Source organism: Alexandromys fortis, unplaced genomic scaffold (assembly GCF_014885135.2).
Source record: "Alexandromys fortis isolate MF-2015 unplaced genomic scaffold, M_Fortis_MF-2015_v1.1 scaffold_363, whole genome shotgun sequence".
Taxonomy (NCBI): Eukaryota; Metazoa; Chordata; class Mammalia; order Rodentia; family Cricetidae; genus Alexandromys; species Alexandromys fortis.
The window spans coordinates 630,736-641,326 of record NW_026068233.1 but is presented as its reverse complement, the minus strand read 5'-3'; the positions used below and the strand labels follow the sequence as shown (position 1 = coordinate 641,326).

General features: G+C 45.6%; 1 pseudogene; it reads left to right on the top strand.

The window, feature by feature from the left end:
* Window positions 1–2,588: 2,588 nt before the first annotated feature.
* Window positions 2,589–10,158, top strand: LOC126493779 (ribonucleoprotein PTB-binding 1-like; annotated as a pseudogene).
* The last annotated feature ends 433 nt before the right edge of the window (window positions 10,159–10,591 follow it).

Below are 10,591 nucleotides of genomic sequence, written 5' to 3'. Positions count from 1 at the left end.
TTCTAGGAGATCCTATACTTCTGACCTCTGAGGGCATCCAAACACATGCGTGGACGATCACAAGGGCAAACACAGACAAACACACACACTTGAGGTCGCCTACATGTACACTCACATGTACTACCTATAATTTCAAATAGTGTTATAAGTCTTTTTTGTATAATTTTATTTTTATGACCTGGAAAGACATAAGAGGGCAACAGATCCCCTAGGTGCAGCACTTCAGGAAGTTATGATGTCATGGGATTGCTGTGAGGCAGACCTGGTCTTCTGCGAGAAGAGTACATGCTCCTAACTGCTGGGCTGTCTCTCCAGGCTAACCCACCCATCCCCCAAAGAAATCTGTTTTTAAAAACCCTGAGAGTCCTTCTCCTGGACTGGAAAATGTGGATGGAATTGAGAAACTTCTTGATATAAATTCAAGTAAGAAGATATGATAAATAACAAGATTGAAATATTTATGAGGAAAGAATCTGCATAGGAAAGCCCAGGAGCAGGCAAACCTACTGATGAATCCTTCCAATCTCTTGAAAACAAATGTCAGTGCTCCTCAATACTCCACAAAATAGAAAGGTACTTAGCAGTTCCAAACTCATTCATGCCCAAACCAAGAAAACACAATGAAGAAAAATAGAGGCTATTTCCATGATGAACATAGATGTAAAAGTCCTTAATAATACTACTTAATACTTTTCACCAAATTCACATAAGTCAGGCCATACTTCATGGTTAAAATATGCTCACAAGGATCCTTGCAAGGATAGCTCTACGCATTTAGCCTGACAACACAACATTGAAACAGAAGTAAGGGCAAGAGTGCCACAGTCATACAGAAGGACGGCCATAGAGAAAGATGAAACTGTGGGGCTCTCAAGAACATGGTTACACTGGAGAAGATCGCTCTACATGGGAAAAGCCAGTCCTTCAAATGTGTCACTTTTCTTCTCTCATATGTGGAACTTGGGAGCAGGAGGAGGTCCTCAACATAAGAGGGGGCTCCTAGGAATGTGGAGGAGGTCGTGTGAGAAGAAAGCATAGCAGCGTGGGTTAATCACATGATCAAGTGCTCAGAATGCATTAGAGATGTTCCTGCGATTGCCAGGACTAAATTGTTCCTACGATATGGTATGCCATAACAAGGAAAGGCTTGAAAGGAGAAAAGAGAAACGGACCAAGGAACACATAACAAAAGTAAATGAAGAAGTAAAACTAAAGGCAGAGGTTCTGGAGAGATGAGTTAGTGTTTAACAGCACCTCCTGCTCTTTCAGAGAACCCTGGTTTGAGGCCCAACACACATGGTGCTCACAATCAATTGTTACTCAAGTTGTAGCTAATCTGTCTTCTTCTTGTGGCCTCCACAGTTGCGAGGCTCATGGTACACACACAGACATGAAAACAAAATACTCATACACGTAAAATAATAATATTAAAAATTATAACCCAAGAAGCACAACTTAAAAATAAAAACTACCAGGCTCTGGTGGCACATGCGCTTAATCCCAAAAATCAGAAGGCAAAGCAGGTGATCTTTTAGTGTGAGGCCAGCCATATCTACAGAGTGAGGTCCAAGAAGGCCAGAGCTACACAGAGAATTTATGTCTTAAATTCTACTCCCATACACCCGCAAAACAAGCAGACTAAAAAGAAAAAAAAAAAAAAGAAAAGAAAAAGTAAGCTCATAAACCAAGCCAGAAAATGAATAAATACACAGAAAACAACAACAACAATTAAAGGCAACAAAGCTGGAGGGAAACTCACTATGTTGGAGTCCAGCAGCTCTTGAAAGTCCAAACAGTCTCTTTCACCAGGACAGAGCTCCAACCACGTTCCAAGTCACGAACACACCTGCACTGTAAGGAGAGGAGGCAACCTCAGTCAGAGCTGTGAGGGCACATGCACCTGTTATTGTGAGGTCAGAGCAAGAAAAGGACAAATGGTGGCTTTTCACAGCTCATGGGTTTTCTTCCCATTTGATCACCAAGTACAAGAAAGCTGAGTGTAAAAAAGAAAACACTAAGGGACTTGGAAAATGTGTGCAGGAGGCAGTGAGATCAGGGGAATGTGGCCTTTTCCATCTCTCCTCCCAAAGAGGCAGCTTCTGCCTTGCTCCATTCTGCCCACTACTCCTCTTCCCCCTTCTGTTTCTCTCTCTCTCCCTGTCTCTCTGCTCTTCTCCTCTTTCCCCTTCCCTTACATACCCACTAAATAAATATCCAACCTCACTCTGTAAGGCGTGCCTATCCATCTGTCTCAACAAACTGAAATAAAGGGAAGAAAAGGAAAAATAACACAGGGAGTAAAGCAAGCAATGAGTTGACAAGAATTAGCCAAGGAAGAACAAAGTAGCCGGCAATAGGAAGAGAGAAATGCACAGGAAGGTGTAGGGAGGCACTTAGCGATTCACGGTCTTTTTGGTTTGGGATGAGTTAGAGATGCTTCTCTTGCTGGGTCTCTGTCCAAATAGGAAAGGAGACTGGTTGCTTCTTTGCCTCTCTGACCTAGCAGGTTATCACCCAACATCTGACTCCCAAGTCTTTATTGGTAAATAGAACAAAGGAGGCTTCGTTAAAACTTACACTTGGTAACTATGGCCAAGCAGGTACCAGCGGCACCAGAAATCCCGCTAGGCCTCAGCCTATGTGGTGAGGTGTTGACTGTCAGGCCCTGGGGAGAAGATAGTAATTAAAATACTATCAGTATTTTATCAGTAGATTCAGGTTAGGCCATCAAACTGACAAAAAAACAAGAAAAGTCTCATAAAGGTGAGCACTTGGCTTTTTTTTTTTTTTCTTTTTATTGGTTTGTCAGGACGGGGTTCTCTGTTTAACAATCATGGCTGTCCCTGAACTCGCTCTGTAGACCAGGCTGGCCTCAAAGTCACAGAGGTTCAGCTGCCTCTGCCACCCGATTGCTGGGATTAAAGGCATGCACCACTGTGGCCCGGCACATGGCAATTATTAAAGCTAGGAAAGTTGAGGCAGGAGGACCAGCAGTTCAGGTCATCTTTGGCTACACAGTGGTCTTGAGGCCAGCCTGTGCTACAGGAGACCCCCTCTCACCAAACCAAAAAGCAAAAGCAAACAGAAGAGCAAGGACTGCTTTTGTCTTGCACATGATTGAGGGCCCCAGTGCTTCAAAAGTAACCTTGCCTGTGAGACATAGGGCATGGACACAAGTGTGTCCATGAGTGTGACATCATCACCTGCGGCGGGAAGGCGGTGATCAGCCTTTTCGTGTTCTTGAAGCTATGCTGCTGTAACCTCGCCTAAGTAATCAACAGATTTACACTCTAAATGGACCTCACAGGACCCACCTAGAACCAGCTATGGGGCAAAGCCAAAGAAACTGGATGGAAGTTTACGAGAGTTCCAGCAGGACGTTCGTTCTCTGTCAATAGAATGTTCACACCCCTAAGGCATCGCACGTGCACACATTACATACACACTTAGTTACTGGCGGCTAGCAGCTCTCTGTGAGGTCGAGGCCAGCCTGGTCTACAAACCGAGTTCCATAACAGCCAGAGCCACACTGAGAGGCTCCCTGTCTGGAAAAATAAAGAAAAGATGAGATGAAAGAGTTTCCCTCTAGCCCAGGCTTGTGATAATCAGATAATGACAGTCCTTGTCAACAAAATGCCCCCGTTTTTCCAAAAGGACAGGTATTTGGGGTGGGTCTCTGGAGTGCTGGGCAGAACATCCCAGCACTAGGTAGTTTTGTTCCAGAACGTGTTCCTTGAGGTCTCTGGCCAGCAGAACTGATGCTTTGCTTCCAAATGATTATTGCCCCCTCCCCTGCGCCTGATGACACACGAGCTTTAGTACTGCAATCGCCCTGCCCCCTGATAGAAAATGAAAACGTCCCACGTAAGGCCAGTTTCAGGCACACAGGAGGACAGAAGACGGTGGAGGGACCTGGTGTGCTATGTCCCACCAAGGGAAGTTCCTCTCTTCCTCAAAGAACAGGTTCTTTTAGGCTTTCACTTTTTCTGTTCTTGAATCCTTTTCAGCTGCCCTGTTCCATCATTAGCATCACAAATGGGATCTAACTCTTACTTACCTCTGGCCCTATCCAGCCCTGACTTTGAACTGCCAGGAAGATCCTAAGATAACCACTTTGGAGGAGGCTTTCTGCTAGAGCACAGGCAGACATCCATCTGTGCCCTTCCTTAGGACACCACCCAGTGTGCCTGTCAGTCCTCTGGACAGGAGTCCACATGACTTGGCCTGGACTCGAAAAGTAACTGGCTGAGTGAAAAAGTGAGAACACCAAAGGACTTGGAAGGGGTGGGCAGCAGGCGGTGAGATCGGGGGAAATGTGGTCAAAGCTTTCCATGTGCGTGTAGGTCAATGTCACTGTGAGAATACTCATGTTGTAGTGTCAATGTAAACAAATGGTTTAAAATGGTGAACGAAGGAATGAACCCAGAGAAAATATTAAAACTAAAGATTAAAATAGAGTAAACATCTAATTGATGCAGATAATAAAAATTGCCCCAAATTATACCGCAGACTGAGGAAGAGAGAAAGGAAGAAAGGGTTCTTTTCAATCCTGGAAACCCAAACCTCTAAACCCCAAATCTGTGACCTTAGAAGGAAACTCACTGTGTTCAGATTCAACAGCTCATCAATATCCACCAAGGGCAACCAGGTCTTTTTTATCAAAATCAACAAATTTCATCTGAAGATCAGCCTCTGCACTGTAAGGAGAGGAGGCAGCCTCAGCCAGAGCAGTTAGGCAACAGGGGTCTGTCATTGTGAGGTCAGAGCAAGAAATGGACCAATGATGGTTTGCCTTAGATCACTGGTTTTCTTCACAGTCTGTCGCTAAATACAGGAAGGCTGCCTTGGTCTGTTGGAAGGTAGGGGCCTGAGGAGGCTGGTTACAACCAGTTAGCATTCACTGTATCTCCCTTTTTTGTTCATCATGTCTGTTCTTTTAATTCTTTTGTTCTTTTGGGGACTTGACACCCATCTTCCAATTAAATTACACACAGTAGCTTCTTCTTACAATACCTAGCCTTAGCTTGGCTTGTTCCTTGCCAGCTTTTCTTATCGTTGAATTATCCTGTTTATGTTTTCCTCTGGCTCTGGGCTTTTTCCTTTTTTTTTTTTTTTTAAAACTCTGTGTTTCTTACTTTGATTCTTACTCAGTGTCTGGGTAACTGGATAGCTTCCCTAGCATCCTCCTCTCCTTGTTCTCTTGCTCTTTCTGTTCCTTCCTCTACGATTTCTCCTTCCATTTATACTCTCTGTGTGACTGACCAACCTATCGTTTCTCCTGCCTTACGTTTGGCCATTAAAATCTTCATTAGCCCACCAGGTGTTTTAGACAGGCAAAGCATCACAGCTTCACAAAGTTCAACAAGTGCAACCTAAACAGAAGTCACACACCTTAAAATAATATTCTACAACACCCCATGTCCTACCTTTTCCTTCTGGGTTTATTGACCAGGTTTTCCACAACTTTGAAACATGGCCACATGCTAGGGATCAGAGTTCAAACACAGGATCCTTTCTTGGGTATTACACATCCAAACCCTAATAGAAACCCTGTCCACTTTAATAATCATAGTAGGTGGAATCACGTGAATTATAACAGGCTCTGGATGTTGTCCTTCACCGGATATGGATACTGTATACTTGCTTTCTCTTACTGTGAAGAAACATCATGACCAAAAACAACTTAAGGAAGGAAGGTTTACTTCCCTTTCACTTTCCTATCAGAAGCTTCCTTGAGTGAAAGTCAGGGCAGGAAGTCAAGATCAGAACCTTGAGGCAGGAACCAAAACAGGTATCATAGAGTAAAGCCACTTACTGACTGGCTCTCCTTGACTCTCTAAGCCAGCTTATTTTATATATACAGCCATGACCTCCAGCCCAGGGACATCAGTCACTGATTGAAATTCCCCATAGACTTACCTATTAGATAGTTAAGTTCCTTCTTCCTCAGATTACTCCAGCGTGTGTCAAGTTGACAAAATCCAACTGGCACACATTGACACCCATCTATTAGTGGATGGGGAGCATGGTCCACTTCTCACAGACCCTAACATGCTGTCATGACTTTTGGCTTATGGAACCCATCACATCCATCCTCAAAGCAGTTCCTTTCTTAGTAGACTCAGATTGATCAGAATAACATGGTAGCCTCTGACTGACTCTGGTGTGCTGTGGTGGCAATGCTCTGTTTCCCAGGACACTCCAGGTGTCTAACTTCTACAGGGCTGAGAGGAATAGACTTTGTCACATTTTCTCCATAAACTCTTCATACAATTTCCCACCACACAGAAAACTAGGACCCCAGCGGGCAGTGGGTTGATATGTTCAAAGTGATCAGAGGAAAAAAATCCATTAGTGGTCCTGGAATCTGCACCCCTGAAGGAGGAGGCACATGTGGTTTCTTTAGTGAAACTTGATGTTCTGGGCCAATATTTTAGAGAAAGTAGAGGGGAAAATCCTCTCAAAATAAACCAAATAACAACCAAAATAGTTGAGAATACAAATGAAAATTCAGAGCGGACTTTGGAGCTAGGGCAACTCCCAAGTAGTTTGTCTGAGTGTGTTTAGACTCCTTTAGCTCTCATGACCCCTTTGACCATTTTAGTTCTGTTTTGTGTCTCTGTCCATGTGGATTCTAAACCCTGGTGCTGTCCTAGTTCCAGGCATTTAAGATCTCATGCCTCAGAAATACCAGCCATTGCCACCTGCATTGAGCCATCTCCTACTGCTAGGGCTCTCATTGTTGTCACCGTCTGACCTCCAGTCCCTCAAGCCACACCCCACCTTCTCCAAATGTCTCCACTACCTGTTTGTCCTGCCAGTCGAACCCAAGACCAGACCACAAGATCAGCTATCCACTCCCAGCTCTACGTTTTTTCAATTATTTATCATTTTTAGTGAGCTATATATTTTTCTCCCCTCCCCTCCCATCCCCCCCTTCCCTTCTACCCTCTCCCATGACCCCCATGCTCCCAATTTACTCAGGAGTTGTCTTTTCCTACTTGCCATGTCCATTAGATCCATGTGTGTCACTCTTAGGGTCCTCTTTGATGTCTAGGTTCTCTGGTTTGTGAACGATTGGCTGGGTTTTCTTTGCTTTATGTCCACTCATGAGGGAGTGCATATGATATTTGTCTTTCTGGGTCTGGTTTACCTGATTCAATATGACACTTTCTACATCCATCCATTTGCCTGAAAATTTCAAGATGTCATTTTTTTCCGCTGTGTAGTACTCCATTGTGTAAATGTACCGCATTTTCCTTATCCATTCATCAGTCAAGGGGCATTTAGGTTGTTTCCAGGTTCTGGCTATGACAAACAATACTGCTATGAACATAGTTGAGCACATGCCTTTGTGGTATGATTGATCATCCTTTGGATATATATATATCCAAAAGTGGTATTGCTGGGTCTTGAGGAAGGTTGTTTCCTAATTTTTGGAGAAATCGCCATACTGATGCCCAAAGTGGCTGTATCAGCTTGCACTCCCACCAGCAATGCAGGAGTGTACCATTTACCCCACCATTTATCCTCTCCAGCATAAGTTGTCATCAGTCTTTTGATCTTGGCCATTCTGACAGGTGTAAGATGGAATCTCAGAGTTATTTTCATTTGCATTTCTCTGATGACTAAGGATATTGAACATTTCCTTAAGTGTCTTTCAGCCATTTTAGATTCATCTGTTGAGAGTTCTCTGTTTAGAACCATACCACATTTTTTACTGGAATATTTGTTCTTTTGATGACCAATTTCTTGAGTTCTCTGTATATTTTGGAGAACAGCCCTCTGTCTGATGTGGGGGGTTGTTAAAGATCTTTTCCCAGTCTGTAGCTTGCCATTTTGTCTTGTTGACCAGGCATGTTCTCTGCTTTACAGAAGCTTCTTAGTTTCAGGAGGTCCCATTTATTAACTGTTGCTCTCAGTGTTTGTGCTACTGGGGTTCTATTTAGGAAGTGGTCTCCTGTGTCAATCTGTTCAATTGTATTTCCCATTTTCTCTTCTATGAGGTTCAGTGTGGTTGGTTTTATGTTGAGGTATTTGATCCTTCTGGATTTGAGTTTTGTGCATGGCGATAGATATGGATCTATTTTCATTCCTCTACATATTGATATTCAGTTATGCCAGCACCACTTGTTGAATATGCTTTCTTTTTTCCATTTTATATTTTACTTCTTTGTCAAAAATCAGGTGTTTGTAGGTGTGTGGATTGATATCCAGGTTTTTGATTCAGTTCCATTGGTCCTCCTGTCTGTTCTTATGCCAATACCAGGCTGTTTTCAGTATTGTAGCTCTGTAGTAGAGTTTGAAGTCAGGGATTGTGAGGCTTTCAGAAGTTCCTTAATTGTACAGGATTCTTTTGGTTATCCTGGATTTTTTGCTTTTCCATATGAGGTTGAGTATTGTTCTTTTGAGGTCTGTGAAGAATTTTGCTGGGATTTTGATAGATATTGCTTTGAATCTATAGATTGCTTTTGGTAAGATTGCCATTTTTACTACGTTAATTCTGCCTACCTGAGAGCATGGGACATCTTTCCATCTTCTAGTGTCTTCTTCAAATTCTTTCTTCAAAGATTTAAAGTTCTTGACTCACTGGCCGCTGCTCAACTTGGAGGCGGAGGCCAAAGGGGAAACTTTGTGGACCGCCTCTCGATGAGCACCTGAACAGGAACTGCTGTCCTTGGATCCGGAAGAGATCCGGAAGCGCCTGGAACGTACTGAGTGCCAGTTCCGTAACCGCCGCCATGATACTGATCCGGGGTCTTCCGGGGGACGTGACCAACCAGGAAGTACGCGATCGCGATCTTCTGAGCGACTATGAACTCAATGACTGTTGGTGGACAAATACAAACGGACAGCTTTCGTGACCCTGCTGAATGGGGAGCAGGATGAAGCTGCCGTCAAGGCCTTCCACCAGAGCCGCCTTCGAGAGCGGGAGCTGTCAGTTCAGCTGCAGCCTACAGATGCTCTGTTGTGTGTGGCCAAGCTGCCACCCAGCCTGACCCAGGCAGTGTGAGGAGCTGGTGCGGCCCTTTGGCAGCCTGGAGCGCTGCTTCGTAGTGTACAGCGAGTGCACAGGCCACTGTAAGGGCTATGGCTTTGCAGAGTACATGAAGAAAGACTCGGCTGCCAGGGCCAAGTCTGATTTGCTGGGCAAGCCACTGGGCCCACCGCACACTGTATGTGCATCGCACAGATGCTGGGCAGCTGTCCGCTGCCTTGTTGCACTCCCGGTGCCTCTGTGTGGACCACCTGCCACCTGGCTTCAATGATGTGGATGCCCTGCGCCAGGCACTGTCCGCGGTCTATATGCCCACCTTCTTTCACCTGCCATGTGGCCAGGGTGGGCAGCTGAGGGGCTTTGCAGTACTGGAGTATGAGACAGCAGAGATGGCAGAGGCTGCAGAACAGAGGGCAGGTGGCCTGGCCCTGGGTGGCAGTCACCTTCGTGTGTCCTTCTGTGCTCCAGGTCCTCCTGGCCGCAGCATGCTGGCAGCACTCATTGCTGCCCAGGCCACGGCTCTCATCGAGGCAAGGGAATCCAGCCTGAGCCAAACATCCTGCAGTTGTTGGACAATCTGGGCCCATCTACCTTCCTCCAGCTGCTGCTCAATCCTCTGCTGCATGAAGTGCCAGTGGCCAGCAGGGCCTTTTGGGTGCGCCCCCTTCATGCCAGGGCTCATCAGACCTGCCCTGTCCACTGCACTGCTCCAGTTAGCCCTGCACACCCAGAGCCAAAAGAAGCCTGGGATCCTGGGAGACTCTCCTCTGGGTACCCTCCAGACTGGGGCCCAACCTGTCAATTCCCTCCTTGGGGAGCTGTCTGCAGAGGGTGGGGCTGACTCTGGAACTGCAACCTGCTGAGGGAAGCCACAACCCTTACTACCACCACTGCTGGGCCCTTCTGGGGTGACCGGGAGCCCATGAGTCTGCTTCCCCCAGCATCCCAGCTCACTCCACTCCCAGCCCCTGTGGGGCTCTAAGACTCCAGTCTTAGTTAGAGGCCTCCCGAAGGACATTGTGCCCCTGCCAACGACCCCTGGGATGTCACTGTTGGGGGAGCCCCCAAAGGACTACTGCATCTCCCTGAACCCCTACCTGAATCTACATAGCCTGCCTTCATCTAGCAACCTGGCAGGCAAGGAGACCCGTGGCTGGTGAGCATTGTTTAATTTCCATGCGTTTGTGGGCTTTTTGGAATTAGCATTGCTGTTGAATTCTAATTTTAAGCCATGGAGATCCTATAAGATGCATAGGATATGTCAATTTTTTTGTATCTGTTGAGGTTTGCTTTGTTACCTAGTATGTGCTCAATTGTTGAGAAGGTTCCATGAGGTGCTGAGAAGAAGGTATTGTATTTTCTTTTCTGTTTGGATGGAATGTTCTATGAGGTAAGACTCCTCAGAGAGACGCGAGATAGCTCTGCTCTCAGAGACACACGCGATGAAGCTCCGACTCAGGATGGACATAGGCTAGAATCTTCCCGATAAGCGCACCTTGGGGTGCTTACACACATTATTAGAAATGGGCTAGTCCACTTGTTTATTACTTACGACCATGTCTCATATAACCCAGGCTAGCCTCCAACTGGGAA